Below are 17,758 nucleotides of genomic sequence, written 5' to 3'. Positions count from 1 at the left end.
CCTTCCTCTGGGCTCGGTGTGCTGGCTAATGACTTGGGCGAGGGGTCTGCGGAGACAGTGGGAGAGCTTTGTTCAGGAGGTTGGGTTGCCACGTGGGGTGAGCCCCTTGTGAGTTATCAGGCAAGGGTTCATGAAGTAGGATTAGGAAGTGATTAAGCCATGCCGTGCACACAGTAGGCCTGGTAAAATGCCATCACCTGCTGCATCCCAGAGATGAAATAGGGCATGCATGGGAGTATATTCGGCCGGTGGGTTTGTCTGCTGTGTGGGATTATTCCCAGCTCCCGGGGATGAGGGAGCATTGGCTACTCCTCCAACTTACTAAATGTGCCAAGCACTGGGAATGCCTCACTAAACCAATGAGCAAGACCCCTGCCCTAAGGAGCCTATAGGCTGGTGAGTCCTCAGAGAAGTGAGGCAAGAGCTCGCGAGCCTTCCTTGCAAAGTGTGGTCCAGACACCTGGGAGCTGGGAGCGTGTTAGAAATGCAGAATCTCAGGCTTTCGACCCACGGAATCATCAGGTTCCAAATTTTGATAAAATTCCTGGTGATTATGCACAGGATTCTGGGGGAAAGGCACTGGGCCAAGGATGGGGCTCAATTTAAAAGGCTAAATATACCTACTTTAAGAAGTAGGACCATGGAGTTCCTGTCATGGCTCAGTGGTAAGGAACTTGACTAGGATCCATGAGGATGCAGGTTCAATCTCTGGCCTTGCTCAGTGGGTTAAGGATCCGGCATTGCCGTGAGCTGCGGTGTAAGTCACAGATGCAGCTCAGATCTGGAGTTGCTGTGGCTGTGGTGTAGGCCGGCAGCTCGAGCTCCAATTAGACCCCTAGTCTGGGAAGCTCCACATGCCATGGGTGCAGCCCTAAAAAGACAGGAAAAAAAAAAAGAAGAAGAAGAAGTAGGACCAGGCTCCAGAGCCATCCATGCCCCACTGAACTTCTGAAGCTGAGCCCATCATGGTTGCACCATCAGCCATGGTCCCCGTCTTACCTCCCCTGCTAGACTGGTAACTGGGGCAGCGGCAGCAGGGACCTGAGCTGATTCATGACTGTCCCCAGCACCAAGGACAGGGCAGTACTAAACAGACATTCAGAGGTTGGCATGAGTGAGGGAATTGGCCTTTGCCCCTGTCCTGCTCTCTGGTGCTAACCCAAATGCTAAGCATCAGGCTTTTCCAAGCTCCTTTGCCCCCAGGGTTTTCAGTCTAGTAGAGCCTGGATTAGGTGTGGGGAAAGGGGTGGGCAGGGGATCAGCGTGTCTGAGCCCAGGGTGAATGTGACTTGTCTGTTGGACGTGCCTGATGCCCCTCTCTAGATACAAGAGCTTGAAGCTCTGTGGCAGTGGTGGAGGGTGAGCGTGGAGAGCAGGCAGCTCCTAGAGGGGAAGGTTCAGGAAATCTGAGACGGCAGGGAAGGCCGTCTTTGCAGGTAGGGCAGCAGGTGCGCACAGTCCATGGGGTGCTCCGGATAACCCCCTCCCTCAGCTATTAACCCTTCGGGCAGGAGTCAGACCTAATTTACCTGATGCACAGCAGCCCTTCACTCAAAATCTGTTGACTGAGTGACTGAATCGCTAGTGTCTAATATTGTGCGTGACTTACGGAGCAATGATTGGGTTGCCAGTGCTTTGGCACCTTCTTATCCAGTTCTCACTTGCAGTCCTTGCAGTGAGCAGCGAAAGAGCTGAAAGAGGTGGACATAGCGACGAGGTCCCCCTTCGACTGATGAGATAATTGCCCCTCCCTGGGGCCCAAGCTGCTAGTCAACTGCATGGGGGGCTTACTGTGGGCCAGGCCCTGTGCTGGGCTCTGAGGCAAATGCAAGAGTGTTTATGCCCTCACAGAGTTCATTGTCTGGAAAGCCATATGTCATAGAATGTCCTATGAATCTCACCCCTTCGGAGTCGTTGCAAAAAACAAAAGCCCTAATCCAATTCTGCCTTTTAAAAGCACCAAGCACCTTTTTATCTCGAAATGAGCTTTCAATATTATTCTGCTATTCCCTTTTTGGAGAAAATAATCTGAATAGTCTTCAGACATGTTAAATAAATACTTCCCCCTTCAATCTTATAGAAAAGGCAAAGTCGTCTTTATTCCGAGAACACATCTACCTTCCTTTCTCTCTCTCTCTCTTTCGTTCCCTCTTGTCTTTTTGGGGCTGCACCTGTGGCGTATGGAGGTTCCCAGGCCAGGGGTCGAACTGGAGCTGCAGCTGCCAGCCTGCACCACGGCCACAGCCACGCCAGATCCCAGCCGCATCTGTGACCTACACCACAGCTCGAGGCAACGCTTAACACACCGAGCAAGGCCAGGGATTGAACCCATGTCCTCATGGATTGTAGTCGGGTTCATTACCACTGAGCCACAACGGAAACTCCACATCTTTTTTTTTTGGCTGCACCCACCCAGGGCTTGTGGAAGTTCCTGGGCCAGGAATCAAACCCAAGCCACAGCAGTGACCATGCCAGATCCTTAAGCAGGGAGCCACTAAGGAAACTCCTGAAGACACATTTGTCACACAATTTTTGCTTTTGTTACATTGAGACAATCATATCTGGCAAGTCAAAGAGCAGTCAAAGCCTCCTATGGAGTCTCGCCCCGCTCTCAGGACCCTTGCTCTTCCCCAGAAGCATCTCCTGTCCTTATTTGTCCTTTTTGGAATATACTTCTCTATTACCATGCTTACACTCTTCTGTCTTAAAACAATAATGATTAACTTTCTATTATGATAGACGATCATTTACTTCTAAATCTCTCTCTCTCTCTCTTTTTTTTTTTTTTTGCTTTTTAGGGCCACACCCATGGCATAGGGAGGTTCCCAGGCTAGGGGTCAAATGGGAGCTACAGGCGCTGGCCTACACCACAGCCACAGCAATGCAGGATCTGAGCCACATCTTCGAGCTATATACCACAGCTCAAGGCAATGCCGGATCCTTAACCCACTGAGCAAGGCCAGGGATCGAACCCGCATCCTCATGGATACTAGTCGAGTTCGTTACTGCTGAGCCACAACGGGACCTCCTACTTCTAAATCTCTGTCTTCCCATCCCTATCCAAATGATCACCTTTTGGTTAAATTAGTTTTTAGCGCTTATATTATGATTGCCATATACACATCATTCTCTAAGAAGCTGCTGGTGTACCATGGATTTCCTCCGCCCCTGCATTTTTTGTGCAACTTTCGATTTTTCCTGTAGTCAATGCCTTATTATTTTTCATTTGCTTAGCTTTCTTTGTACCTACAGCTGAATCTTCTTCCTGTGTCTTCCAGGAGCACAGTTTTTCACAAGGTCAAATTTATCAGGAAATCTGTCGTCGCTTTTGGTTGTTGAGTTTTTCCTTCCCTGGGGGCATCTCTCCCAGAGCCCTCTGTCCTCCAGCTCTAGCCTGCGCTCACTGTGCTCCATGTCTGCCGCCCAGATGTGGACCTGAAATTTCCCTTTACTATTTTCCTTGGAATTCCCTCCATCTCTATCCTGTGTTGGAGGCTGTGCTCTTGGGATTCCAATCTTTCCTTTCAGTTTATTTATGTGTTTCAGTTGAAGTCAGTCTGGGGGGAAATTTTGCACACCTGAAATTAAGGTAATTATTTTACTATCTGGTGGGGATAACAAGTCATCCACCATTTTTTTTCTTTTGAATGAAGTGCAAGCATTCCTTCTGGTAGCAGGCCATACCACCAATGGGCCTAAACACAGCATTTATTCATAAAGTCTGCATCATTTTTTATTTTTGGTCTTATATCAAGATTAAAGTAGCACTGCTTGCTAATAAATGCAAGTGAAGACTTTAAGTGTCAGGTCTCTGAGGCTTATGATATCAGAAGGTCATCTAAGCGAGCCACAATATACGGATGCATTCGCTACTTAAATGAAAATAAAATATCAAAAATATTCATAAGTTTGTGCCTGTATGAGAATAAGTTTTTGGACCACATTTGGAATTAAGCACTTGAAAATTTTAAAATGCTTATCTATCTTAGGTTACAGGAACATTAAACTTATAGACCACTTATAAATTCATAAAGATGAGAACGGTACATATTAAAACCCATCGAATACAGTCAAACCTGTGCTCAGAGGAAATTTCATAGCCCCACATATGCTGTTTGAAGGTGTCTGGGGTGAGATGGGATGGGGACACCACCTGGAAGGGTACTGCAGGATCCAGGCAGGAAAGGGCGGTGGCTTGGTGGAAGGAGTGGTGGTGATGGAGGAAAGAAGACACAAGGAATAGAAAAAAATCAGCCATTGGCTGAAATCCTCTTGTTTCCTAGAGGTGCCAAACTTTCCCATTTAATCATGGGCCTCATGCCCACTGTGAAAGTTTGGGGGTAGGTGTTTGGCTGGTAGACACTCTGGTCTGGCTTGATTAATTTAAGGAGTAACTAATGTCTCTCTCTTTTTGTGGCTGCCCCAAGGCATATGGAATTCCCGGACCAGAGATCAGCTCTGAGCCGCAGTGGTGACCCAAGCCTCAGCTGCGGCAACATGGGGTCATCAACCTGCTGTGCCTGGTCGGGATGAAACCTGTGTCCCAGCATTCCCAAAAGGCCATCGATTCCATTGTGCCACAGCGGGAACTCCAAGGAAGAACTAATCTCGATAGACCAATTAGTACAGAAGAAACAGAAAACACTGTCAGAGACAATTCCCCCACTGATCCCAGCAGAGAGCACCTAGGTTGGCCAGTATTAGCTGTGAATCCTGTCAAACCATCAAGGAACTCATTTTTCTAGTTATATAACTTGATTCAGAACGTAGAAAAAATAGAAGTCATCCCAGTTCTGTATTACTTATGTTATCAAAAATGGACAGAGAAGGACTGAACACATAAAATATAACCATTCCTGGGAGTTCCTGTTGTGGCGCAGCGGTTAACGAATCCAGCTAGGAACCATGAGGTCGCGGGTTCGATCCCTGGCCTTGCCCAGTGGGTTGAGGATCTGGCGTGGCCGTGAGCTGTGGAGTAGGTGGCAGATGCGGCTCAGATCTGGCGTGGCTGTGGCTGTGGCTGAGGTATAGGTGGGCAGCAACAGCTCCGATTAGACCCCTAGCCTGGGAACTTCCATATCCCGTGGGTGCGGCCCTAAAAAAAAAAAAGATTAAAAACAAAACCAAAATATAACGGTTCTCACATACGAAAGGAGATGCAGTTATTAGCAAATTTCAGCTGGTGTTATATTACAAAATACACAATCAAGCAAGTGAAGTTTATTCCTGGAATGCAGGATGGAATTACTAGAATTATTAGCTCCACTTAATAGATAGTGGAGTGGAGCTCATAAAAGTTAAGTGACTCAGGTCGAGCTGCAACATGACTGACTCAGAACTGGGCTCCAGGTCCTCCTGACCCCAGAGTCATTCTCTTCCTGTCAGAAAGAGGCCAGTGGGTGTGGAAACTTGGGTGGAAACCCCCGGGCACTAATAAAATTCCTCTGCTCACCACAATCTCCATATCCCTCCAACTCACACCCACAGCCCTGATCTTGAAAGCTACTTTTCAAAGCCAAGTGAGAGGTTCTGGTTTCCTTTTCCTTTCAAGTTTCCACTTCCTCCCTCCTGGACACCCCCCCCCCCCATCTCCTGCCCCTCTCCCCCCTTCTTCCATTCAATTGTGGAGACTAAAGCGCCATCTATTGGCCACCTTGTGCACACCTGACCTGAGCAGGGAATCAGTGGAAGCAAGCCAGGATCCCTTTGGATGCTACCTTGGGCTGGGGGTGGCTTCTGCTGGCTGAAAGGCCCTTGCTCATGGGAAGCCCAATTATTTGTTTTACCAGAGGAGAACTGGGTGAGGTTCCCACCTCCCCTGGGAAACCCTCCAAGATCTTCCATCTTCCCTCATTCCTCTTGGCAGCCCACTTCGCCGACCCACTGCAGAGGGGCGTGGAAAGGGGGTGGGGTGGGCAGTGCCGGTGCAGGGGATTGATCGAGTCTGTAAGAGGGAACTAGCAGAAAGGGTGCCCCGCTGGGGTCTGGAGACCCCACCGAGATCTAGTCCCAGGTCACACCCTTAGGCAAAGCCTTCCCTGCCTCTGTCCTTCTCAGCAAGTCACGACTCCTCTCCAAGTTCCTTCCCCAGCTGAGGACTCAGAGAGGCATCAGACACCGCCCTGCTCAGAAGATCAAATACTGGTGGGTGACGGCAGAGTCTGCAGAGTGCTGACATGATGAGGCAGCGATTGAGTCACCTTGGTCCGTCACCAAGTTTGGGTCCCGGCCCCCAGCTCGGCCAGCCTCAGCCTCCTCAGAATCAGGGAGAATGTGCTCGTGCCTGCTGCCACGGCTTTGTAAGCGAGCATGTCCCTGGGACCGTGGGTGGGGACCGTCTGCCCTGCTGTGCTGGGGGCTTCCCAGGACAGGGCCCCACCTGCTCCAGGGTGTCTCTGTCTCCCTGACTGGGCAGTCTGGCCAGGGCTGGGCACACTGGCTTTGGCCTGAGGTATCCCTTGTCTAGATTTGGGGTTTAGAGGGTAGACGAGAATCAGAAACAAGAGGTCTGGACCCTGCTGAATTCAGGGAGCTGCAGGCCCCACTTTGGGCATCAGACTGTCTCCCTGAGTTGTGGAGGGGCTGGGGCTTGGTGGGTTTCACAAGGAAGGCTTCCTGGAGGAGGTAAGCTCTGGTTTAGGTTCTGAAGGAAGGGAGGGGAGAGGCTGCTGCTCCAGTTCCTATGAAAGCCCTTTTCCTCCATCTTAATCCCTGTCCAAACTGGCAGACTGAAAAAAGTCTGACTGTTCCTAAGGCAATTTAGGTGGCACCAAGAGGGGAGGCAAAGACAGAGGGCTGAGAATGGAAGAGAAAGAGGGCAAGGAAGAAAGGATGTCTGGAGCCCTAGCTTCCAGACTGCCTGCTGCCCTGGCGGGGACAGCGGGTCGACACTCAAAGGTGCCTATCAGGTCAGGCTTTCATGTCCCTGCCTTCAACACAACAGCCACCAGCCGTATTGTCAGGTTGGAACCCATAGAAATTGTTCAGCGCAAAGTAATGGTTTTTATTACTCTTATATTCTGCACACTCAGCCTTATTTATTGGGATGATTCCATTGTTTCTTTTAAAGTATTTAATTGTTAAACAAGTAATACATTTACGTGGCTTCAAAAGTATGAAAAAAGGACTTCCGTCATGGCTCAGCCGTAACAAACCCGACTAGCATCCATGAGGATGTGGGTTTGATCCCTGGCCTCGCTCAGTGGGTTAAGGATCCAGCATTGCTGTGAGCTGTGGTGTAGGTCGCAGACTCAGCTCAGATCTGGCATTTCTGTGGCTGTGGTGTAGGCCTGGGAGCTTCCATGTGCCATGGATGCAGCCCTAAAAAGACAAAAAGAAAAAAAAGTTAAAAATATTCAGTGAAAAGTTTGTCTTCCATTTTTCTTCCTTACTTGCCCCAACAATAGCTTTTTTTAATATATAAATCTTTCTAGATACTTTTGTTGCATGTACAAAATGAAACAAAGATACACGATTTTCTCCTTAAGAAACCCCCACAATTGGAAGCATTACGTGTACCCTGTTGGACATCTTGACTTTTTTCACTCAACAATATATCTTGGAACTCTTTCCAAATCAATACATAAAGAACTTCTTTAGGTGTGGAATACACAGTGGAATATTACTCGGCCAATAAAAGGGAAGAAACAATGGCATATGTTGTACCACTATAAATGTAATAAAATTTGTCGAGAAAAAAATTACGTCTGATCATACACAAAATGAATATGTTAATGTGTTATAAAAACTTGAAATTAAATCTTTGGGGAAAAAACACTATTTCCCATATATTAAAGTAATGCATTTGCCTTTCATTTTTATATTGATATTTTTATACTTTAAAAGCATTTGTGGAGTTCCCGTTGTGGCGCAGTGGTTAAGAATCCGACTAGGAACCATGAGGTTGCGGGTTCGATCCCTGCCCTTGCCGGTTAACAATCTGGCGTTGCCGTGAGCTGTGGTGTTAAGTTGCAGACGCGGCTCGGATCCCGCGTTGCTGTGGCTCTGGCGTAGGCCAGTGGCTACAGATCCAATTCAACCCCTAGCCTGGGAACCTCCATATGCCGCGGGAGCAGCCCAAGAAATAGCAACAACAACAACAAAAAGACAAAAAAAAAAGCATTTGTACTTTTCATATTATGAAAGCAAAATATGCTCCTTTTGAATAAATTTGAAACTCTTAAAATTATCAAGCAAAATATTAAAATAATCCATAATTTTTAAAAAGAGAAAAAAAGAACTTACTCTATTTTCCACAGCATACTATTCCCTTATGCAAATGTGCCATTATTTGCTTCATCAACCCCCTGCCGATGGATTTTTACATTATTTCCAGCTTTTTGACCTTCCCAAACCATGAGCCCTGGGACAAATAGAATGTGTGTGGGTATATTTGCAGGAAAAATTCCTCCAAGTGCATTGTCACACAGCCCATATCAAGATACCAACCTCCCTGTGTGGTCACCCTGGCTCTTTTGACAGCTGTCCTCTTGTCTTTATCAAAGGAACCCTTAGTGACTACGGTCAAATCCCATTTCTCAACTCTCACTGCCTCCTCCCCAGTGGCCTTCCCACAGATGCTTTGGCCTCTGGATGTGGAAGAGCTGGGCATTTGCCTTGCGTGGGGTCTGTGCTCTGGCCATTAGTCTGTCCAGGGTGATGGTTCTTTCTTCCTTCTAGCCCCCAAACCCTGGGCATCAGTGGCTGGTGTAGGGAACTAGCTCTTTGGCCCTCCACTGTTCTGGCCTCCGGGCCTCCTGCCTGATGCTGCGTCTCCCCTTCTGGCCCTCCTGGTCTGGAGCCCCCATCACACCTCCCTTCTTTTCTAAGATCTGCTCTTCTCTGCCCTCAGATTTCCCATTTCATTGCTCCAACCCCAAAATCTGAGGAGCCCAGTTTTGTGGGAGGAAGGGGATGGGGAAAATCAAGCAGAGCCCCTTGTGAGAGGGATGCATGTGACGAAGGGGAAGCCAAACTCTGGCTGAAGCAAGTCCCTCTGCAGCCTGGGTGGGAAGCTCAGGGTCAGCCCAGACCTGGGTGATCAGCCTGGGTGGCAGATGGCACCACTCAGGGCTAACCTGGGCCAGGATGAGCAAGAGCCTGCGCAAGGCCAGGCCATGCAGAAACATGCTTATTATGATTGCTGCAAATGGCAGCTGCTGACACTTGGGATTACAGATAGAGCACCGTACTTAAGAGTCCTGATGGTGGATCCAGACCCTCCAGGACAGAAGATGCACTTTTCATGTGTCAGATGAGGATACGGAGGACCTGGGAGGGGCAGAAGAGGACGCAAGCTTACAGAGGAAAGGTGGGCCAGGACGGGGAGTCGATCCCTGGCCTCTGGACTCAGGCTCAACCACTCCTCTCCGCGCATGAGCAAACCGGGGGGGAGGTGCAACCTCTTGGCAGGTCAGAGCCGGCATCCTCAAAATGTCAAGGTTGGAGAGGAGAGGGAGGAACCGCATGGAGGCTGCTTGACTCGCACTTGGCTTCACCTCGAGTACTAGGTCTCAGGAATCCCTGTGAAGTCGCGCTAGGAACTCTCCTGGGTCTCTGTCTCCAAGCCAGTGATCCGGATCCTTTACAGTGAGGAGACGGAGGCTTAGAGAGATTATTTATCGGAGACTAAGAAGTGGTGAGAGCATAACTCAAACCCAGCTCTAAGACCTGTACTCTCTCTGCTGCACCTGGATGCCTCTAAGATTCCTGTCCTGTGATTTTTCAGCCTCTGTGCATGCATTTCCAGTGAGGGGAAACTCACTCCCATCAAACTAGCCTAGTGCATCTCTGAGGGGCAGCCCCTGTCGGAACACTTTCCTTCCAGGGGCTCACGGAAATTGAGTCCCTTTAGGACTTGCAGGCTCCCTTTGGCCTTGGTCTCTCTGCTCCAGGTCAGGCCTGTAGAGATTTGGGGATGATGGCCCTGTCAATCCCCGAGCCCTTTATTCTCCAGACTAACACCCCCAGACCAGGCCTTTGTGTCTATGGGACATGCCTCATCTCTCCCTCTCTTCATTAGCGTTAAGTTCAGTTGTAGCAGACCCCACCCCTCACCTTCCAGAAAAAAAAAAAAAAAAAAAAAATCCACGAGAGTGACTTAACCCAGGTGGAAGTTTATTTTCACATGAAAACTGAGCGTAGGCGGTCAGTGGTCTCAGGAACACGAGCTCCTTCTCTCCTGTGGCTCTGCTGTTTGTGAAATTAAACTCAAATTAGCACAAGTTAGATTCAACCTATCCCAAGCAAAAGGGGGACTGTCTTTAGAACGTCTGGGAAGTAAGTCTAAGGGTTCCAGTTTCAGGCAGAGCTGGAGGACTCAGCATTGTTCTTAGACTTTGTCCCTCTAGGATGTGTTCTTCTTGGAGGGGCTCTGACGTCAAACAGCACTCTGTCCACACAGCAGGAGGACGCCTGCTGGCAGCCACGCCCTGTGCTAATCTTCTGATCCCCAGGAGAAGCCCGGCTCCCAGAGCCCCAGAGTGGTTCTATCCTGGAGTCTCGGCGTCCAGGATAGAAGGACAAATCTGGTAGGAGGGATGGGCTCCGCTGAGGTCTCTTCCCCCTGCCTGGGCCTGTCACTGGGCCTTGGACTTGCAATGCTATGTTTGATTCAGCCAGGTGGTCTGCCTGCTTCTGGAGGTCATGTGAGGGAGGCGGGGGGGGGGACAGAGCCTGGACAGTCCCATCGGCTCCCCGTGCGAAGGAGATTGAGTTTTGACTTGTAAGCCGTGGGGAGCCCCTGGAAGATTTGGGCAGGGGTTTGGCCAGTTGGATTGGTCAGAAGGGCTTTAAAAGAAGGAACCTGAAGTAAAGAGCATGAGAGAGAAATCCAGTGACTGCTGGGGTCTGGGGCCCTGGGAAAACCTCTCTGATGGGGGCACACATCCTCCTCCTGCCAGGGGTGGGGACCAGTGGGGGAGAAACAAGGTCTGTCCTTAGAGAACGCAGACCTACTATGTGTTGGGTTTTGTGCCTGCCTGGCAGGAGGAGGAGTGTTTAATAATGATGATGAGATCCATGAGAAACATTTATGGAGCTTCTTTTAAAGAAGTTTCAGGCACTAGACAAAGGTGCTTTATATGCATTATCCACTGTAATCCTCCCAACAACTCAATGAGGGAGGGACAATTGTTGCCCCCATTTTGTAGAAGAGGAAAGATGAGGAGGGAGACGATATAACATCTGTTCCCAAGAAGCTCCCAGTCAACAGAAGACAGCAGACAAGAAGGGAAGTAGTGCTTTGGGAGCACCGAGGCAGGTGCCTTCACAGCCTGGCCAGTGTGGGGCGCTGTCTGGGGAAGCGATTCAGAAAGCTTGACACTTGAAATGGACAGAGGATTAGGAGGCATGAGCCAGGCAGGCGTGCGCTCAGTGAGAAGGTGAAGAGGTGAGAAAGAACACATCAGGGATGCACGCAGTGCAGGGGTTGAAATTGAGGCTGGACAAGCAGGTGGGGGGAGTGGCCCGAGGGGGAGGCAGAGGGAGCGGGCTGCCTGGCAGCCCCTGCGGAACAGCACACAATGCGTAGGGGGAGAGTGTCTCTGAGGCTGCCTCGGGCTGCTGGGCAGAGATCACTGGAGCCTCATACAAATGACATGCAAATTACCCTCCCAGCTTCTCCCTTACCTTTCTAACTGCAAGCACCAGAAGGTCTCCTGCTGCTGATCTGCGGTTTCAGCAGCACCCTCCGGGTGTGCATTAGCAGCTCCCTTCTCCCTTTCCAGGACACAGGGGAGGGTGGCATTTGCCTGAACTGAAGCGGTTTCCAGCTTCCAGCAGCAGACCTGCCTGCTGATGTAAGACACCCAGCCAACGCCCAAAGTTTGGAGCCCTTTAAGTAGCTCGATGGGGCTGGAATTGGGCAAAGGAAGAATGTGACCTCCCAGGGCAACTGTGCCCTCCCTTCTTTACTGCCCCATCCTGGAACAGAACCCTCCCACAAGTTCCTTCTTGCACTTCCCCTCCTCATTCAGGGGAAACAGAGGGGGCTCTGGGCTGGGAAATGGGAACCCAGGGATCTAGTTCCACCTCTGCAATCAATTTGCTGTGTGACCTTGGGCAAGTCTGCACTCTCTCTGGGTCTCAGTTTCCCACTTGGGAAATGACTTCCAAAACCTGCAGTTCAATTTTGGGATAAACCTTCACTCTTTTAATTACTGGTGGCGAGGGGAGAAGAAAGACAGCACATCCAGCGTGGAATGCAAAGGGTGAGAGGAGTGGATTGCCTAATGGTTTCTTTGGAAAAGGGGAAGCAGGAAGCAGGCCGTGTAGTAGTGCTGGTGCCAAGGGTTCAGGTTTTAGGTTTGAAGGAGCTCAGAGCAGGAAGAGGAGAGGATGAGTTGGGCTCTCCAGGAGGCTTCCTTCTGGAGGGGGTGGGATTTGAGCCAGGATTTGAAGCCCGGGTACAGGCTGGGAAAGGAAGCCAGCATGCGCAAGGAGGAGTCGCTGGATGACTTTGCCAAAGAAGTAGGTTGGGGAACAGGCGCTTTGGTCCCAGACTTGGTGGTCCAGTTCTTGCCTCTTTGTGTGGATGTGCAGCTCCTCCAGAGGTCGCTGTTTCCCAGGAATCCTTCGCCAGCATTTGTGCAGCGGGCCAGGGCTCCCTCTGGTCCCTTTGCTCAGTTACGTGCCTCGCAGCAGCTTCACAGGGCTCAGCCCCCAGCAATATTTCCCTTCCCCGGGAAGGACTTACAGCTTCGCCAGTTACCCAGCCTGGTCTGAAAGGCTAACCCTGACAGCTTATGTGTGCATGTGCATGTGTTTAAAGAGTGGGGTGGGGGACTGGGCTGGGCTGGGCTAGCTCTGAGGCGCTCCTGACCTCCCCGCCCCTCCAATTCCAGAAGGCTGCCTGGTTCCCAAGGCACTGCTGCCCCAGCGGGTGGAGCAAAATTGATGGGAAAGGGGTGGCCGCTGCAGTCTTCCTGGCGGTGTGCACGAGGCCCCTGTACCCTCTCCTTCCTCTCTCAGCCATGGTGCCACCCCTTGCCCAAGCCCTCGCCCCCTACATCCTCCTTCCTTGCCAGGGTTGCGCTGCAGCCCGCGCGGGTCTGCAGACCCACAGCAGGTGGAGCCCCTTCAGGCACGGAGGTGGGGAGGTGGGCCTGGCTGGAGAGCCTTCCAAGGCTGTCCCCGCGCAGATGTGCGGCAGGGGGCCAGGCGCTCAGGGATGCACTTGGTCACACAAAGCCACCACTGCCCAGAGAGGCAGACATACACGGGTGCGGACTGGGAACCCAGGACGCGCCTGGACAGCAGGGCACTTTGACCTGAGGCCCACGCCTCGACATTGCTGGACGCTTCCTATATTTGCCTGGCCCCGCGGCACATCTGCCAAGCATGTGGGGCCCTGCCCTGCCACCCTTGCTGCAGAGGCTGGAGCCCCTTGTTAGGCAGCTTCGGAACCGCGCTGTATTCACCCTCATGAGCCCTCACCCTCTTCCAGCGAACGAACAAGAGTGCAGGCTCCGCAGTGCCCGGGTCCAGCCAATGCCTAGCTCTGGGGCCGGAGGGTGCTCCCGCGAGCCCCCGCCGCTTAGCCAGGGACAGACGTGGACGTGGCTAAGAGAAGGAGAGAGAGGCGTTTCCTCCAAGGGGTGAGGAGTACCCGAGCTGTGGGGGTTGCACAGGTGCCGACCCCTGAGCCGGCTTCTAGGGATGGGCAGGCGGGCCCGGCTGAAAGCATACACGCCACCGGAGGCCCTGCCATTTCCGTGCCCGCCGAAGGGCCGGCCTCTCCCTGATCTCTAAGCCCGAGTCCTGCGCCCGTGTCGGGGGAGCCCAATCGCCTACGGTTTGCCCCTGCAGGTCGCACGATCTGGAATCTCCCGCCTCCCACCGGGGGCCAAGAGCCGGTTGCTCTTGAGCAGCTTGGGATCTGGAGGAGAAAAAGGTAGGGAGATGGACCCGCCGCGCTCCCGTGTAGGGACGGGATGAGGGGGTGGCTGCTTGGGTCTCGTCGCTTTCCCCGAAGCTGCTAGATTTGCGAGTAAAATTAGAGAACCGTGCAGGCGTGGAGTCCTGTGCCCCGGCTCAGGCGGCTCAGAAGGAGCTTTGCAGCCTCCGCGCTCTCCGCGCTGGAACCACGGGAGACCTCCTTGCCCGCCCCGGCCTCCAGCCGCCTCTCGGTCGGTTTTGAGATGGACGTAATTCTCAGAACCATCCCGCGAGCCGAGGACAGCTTGGTCTACAGGGGCCCTAAGAAGGGAAGGAAGGAGCTGCAAGGGGAGGGTGGCCCTTGGCAGCGACACGACGCAAGGAACACACAACCACAGCTCCCCGGTGCTCCGAACACTCTGGAGTGTAAAACCCCTGAACCGGCGCCCCCAAACGCTTCCTTGTGTTGTGTCTGGGCTGCTCGAGGGAGGTGGCTAAATAGTGAGAGGTAGGAAGGAGGCGGCTGGGAACCAGCAGGGATACAGAAAACAAGCCCCAAAGAGCCCCTCACCTCCCGTTTCTTGGAGGCTGCAGACATGGATGCTGGAAACCGGGCTTCTGGGAGTGCACCCAGTTTTTCATGGAGGGCAGTGACAGACTCACCTGGGGTCGCAGACACCACCAAAAGATGAGGCTGCAGGCAGGAAAGGCTGGAGAAGGGCGGGAGAGTAAAGAAACTCAGGATTCCCGCTTGCCCTTCTTGCAGCCCCGGAGAGTGGATACCTGGTATTATTCAAAAAAATTTGCCCAGAGCCTTGGGAGGAACGAGAGGCCTCCAGAAACACCTCTCTCCAGGCAAGAGTGGGGTTCCCTCTGGGGTTCCGTGGAGTTATTTGGATAAATAGAAGAGCTCTGGGCTGGGAGTCCTGACACCTGAGTCCAACCCCATTTGGGGGGCCCTTCAAAAGCCTAACAAGTCACATGATCGCCTGGGCCTCAGTGTCCGCTCCTATAAAACTGTGTGTGTGTGTGTGTGTGTGTGTGTGTGTGTTAAGAGTTTGGGGGATTTCTTAAGAATCACCCTGCAGAACAGGGGTTGTGGGGGGGCCACAGCCCCTTTTCTTGAGCTGGGTCTCAGCTGCAAGCAGTGTGCAGCAGGGCCAGGCAGAGGAGGAGGCTGGCAGCTGCAGCAGCTTCACTCTGTAGCCAGTCTTCCCTGGAGCATTAGAACCAGGATATCTGGGCAGCACATGCCTTCCCAGTCTTACCCTGAACTTAGGCAAGGGGCTGGAGCCTGGGGAACCAGGAGTGTGCTGGCGAGCGGAGAAGCTACTGGTTCACATTGGCTGGTTTAGAATCGAAGACATGTAGAAAGTGCGAGGGAGGAGGAAAGTGCCAATGATGCTGTTCTCCCCGCTTCCTTAGCCGTCGGCAGAGCTGAGCGGGTGCGTGTGTCTGCTGGATTGCGTCGTGTGTCTGTGAGTGTCAGAGAGAGGCGCACAGTGATGGGCAGCTTGGGGTATGTGTACGTTTGCCAGATAAAACAAATCTAGCAAAATGTGAGTTTATCTGGACTCAAGCAAAACATTAATCTCCAAGCCTCCCCCCCGCCCCCCCCTTTTTTTTCTGGAGGGCTCTATCACCTAAGAAATTCTGGCTCCAGGACCACCAGTCCCTGTTCAATTTCTTGACCATGGTTTGAGAACGGGACCTTTTCTCTTTTTTCCGAGGACAGATTATTTATACTGATCCAGCACACCGGGTAGATCCTATTGGTCTGAGGCCCCAGGAAGGGGGGTGGGGGGGGGCAGTGGACTTGCTGTCATGGAATATGAGCAGCCAGAACTGCCTTCCATTCTCTTCTGCTCTTAGCCAGATGGCCGGACAGGACGGAGAACTCTATCATGAGAATTCTGCGACAAGGGTGCACCTGGCCCTGCTCTGTCATGTTGTAGGGGACTGAGTCCCTGCCCCTCTCTGGACCTCTGTTGCTCCCCCCCGCCCCTGTGGAATACACTAGATTGGAGGCTGCTGTTGCGTGAAAGGGAGCTCTCACTCACACTCGCATGACCCTGCTGAGACATAGCCTGCAGGGGTGACAATCCGCTCCCACCTTGCTCTCAGCCCTTACCCACGGGGAACCTCATTCATCACAGCGACTGCAGAGGGTTGGATAGCAGTGGTGACCCTGTCAAGGGCTAGACCAGGGATGAGATCCAGGTGGGAGACCACACCACCCCTCACCCATTTCTCTCTCCCCAAGAATCTGCAAAGTGCCTGCAATACCCTCCTTTGTGAGTCGCTTAGAGTGATATGGCTACTTCTACGCATTAGATGTTCTCAGCCTCAGTTTTACAGAGACAGAAACAGAGGGACAAGGAGTTATAGAAACGCATTCCAGAGCGGTCACTAGTGAGGCCAGGACTGGGATCCCTGGTCTTTGCTTTTAGCTACTATTCAGAGCGGGAAACTGAGGCTGGGAGGGGGAAGTAACTGGCTGACTGTCCTACAGCCTATGACAGCGGAGGGCAGCTGGGTCTCCAGCCTCGAAGGCCTGAACTTTGACCACTTCGGGGCGCTGTCGGGGCAGCAGCCCGTCCATCGGCTCGGTTCTTACCCGCGTCCAGTGCCCAGCTCCCCTGTTACCCCCTGCGGTTAAGATGGACCCAGTCTGATCTGGAGCTACTGGTTGCTGGGTTCATGGAGAGGGGCCAGGGGAGAAGGAGGCCTAATGGGATGGGCAGGAACCCAGCTGGCGAGAAAAAGGGGCACAGGACCAACATTGTGTGCACAGAATCCTGAAAGATGAAGGCAAAACCCTGGCTTGCGGTTGAGGTCAGGGTAATTGGCCGAGTTCTCGGTGGGGGTCCTACTGCCTGTCGGTAGAGCCTGCAAGTCCGGCCAGAAAAGGGCTGGGGCGGAGGGCTGGGGGTCATGCAGCGCGAGTAAGGGTGGGAGAAATGGAGAAACTGAGCGAGGGATTCTCAGACCCACGAACAGACATCGACACAAACACAGGGTTTTCACAGGAAACAAGAGGCAGAGATTCACCAAGCGCGAGAGAGACAGGCTGAGCGAGACAAACGGATACTGAGACAGAGCAAGGTCGGATACCGGCAAACTCAGGGTGCTGGGCCGGTGCACGCTTTCGAAATGCGAGCGAAGCGCCCCAGAAAAGCTTGGGGAAGCCGGCGACGGGCAGGCGGCGCGCTGCTTGGCTCTCCCCGCAAACACTCCCGCGTGGCGAGGGGATGGGTGGCGGGGTCCCGGCTTTGGAGGGGAGGAGAGGGGCGCAGCCGGAATCGCTCACCTCTCCGAGGCCCGAGGCAGAGGACGCCAAGTTCGCTCCTCGCGATCACTCAAGCGCGTCTCCCCTTGGGCCGGAAGCAGCTCGGGATCGGGTCGGCCCCGCTCGGGCGGCGTTGGTCCGGGCGTCTCAGGCTCCGCTGGCGAGCCAAGTGCGCTTCGGCCTCGGTGGTCGGAGAGCTGCCTTGGGGCGATGATGGGTGGGGCTGTCGCTCCTGCTCCCGGCTCCGGCTGGCGTCCGCGTAAACCTTAACATCCAGGGCTGAGCGCACGGAAGACCGCTGCTCCAGGAAGTGGAGGGTTTGCGGGATCTGCGGGGGGGAACCGGGAGCCGCCTCGAGCCCCCGGAGCCGCGCTCCCGCCGCGGCGGCTGTTTGTTCCCGCCGGGCCGCTCGTCCCCGGCACTCCGCCCGCCGGAGCCCCGCCCCCGCCCCGCCCCGCCCGGCTCAGGGAGCTCCGCCCCGGGCTCGCGCTCTTCCGCCTTAGGCTGCCGCCGGGCGGGAGGAACGAGTCTTCCGACCCCCCCGCCCCCCATCCCGGGGTAGCGGCGGGGGTTGGGGGGGGGAAGGCGGTAGAC

At 53.1% G+C, this 17,758-nt stretch overlaps 1 long non-coding RNA gene across 2 annotated transcripts; it reads right to left on the bottom strand.

Moving 5' to 3' along the window:
- Positions 1-10,094: 10,094 nt before the first annotated feature.
- Positions 10,095-17,587, bottom strand: LOC125132224 (uncharacterized). Of its 2 annotated transcripts, none has more exons than XR_007136175.1 (2): positions 17,186-17,587; positions 10,095-15,351 (listed from the first exon to the last, which is right to left on the bottom strand). It is a non-coding gene; the product is annotated as an uncharacterized LOC125132224 (long non-coding RNA). The 2 variants fall into 2 exon arrangements; XR_007136177.1 differs by having other exon boundaries at positions 10,095-14,585.
- Between the last annotated feature and the right edge of the window lie 171 nt (positions 17,588-17,758).

This window comes from Phacochoerus africanus, chromosome 8 (assembly GCF_016906955.1).
Source record: "Phacochoerus africanus isolate WHEZ1 chromosome 8, ROS_Pafr_v1, whole genome shotgun sequence".
Classification (NCBI taxonomy): Eukaryota; Metazoa; Chordata; class Mammalia; order Artiodactyla; family Suidae; genus Phacochoerus; species Phacochoerus africanus.
The sequence above is the reverse complement of the archived record's forward strand: the minus strand, read 5'-3'. Positions and strand labels throughout refer to the sequence as shown.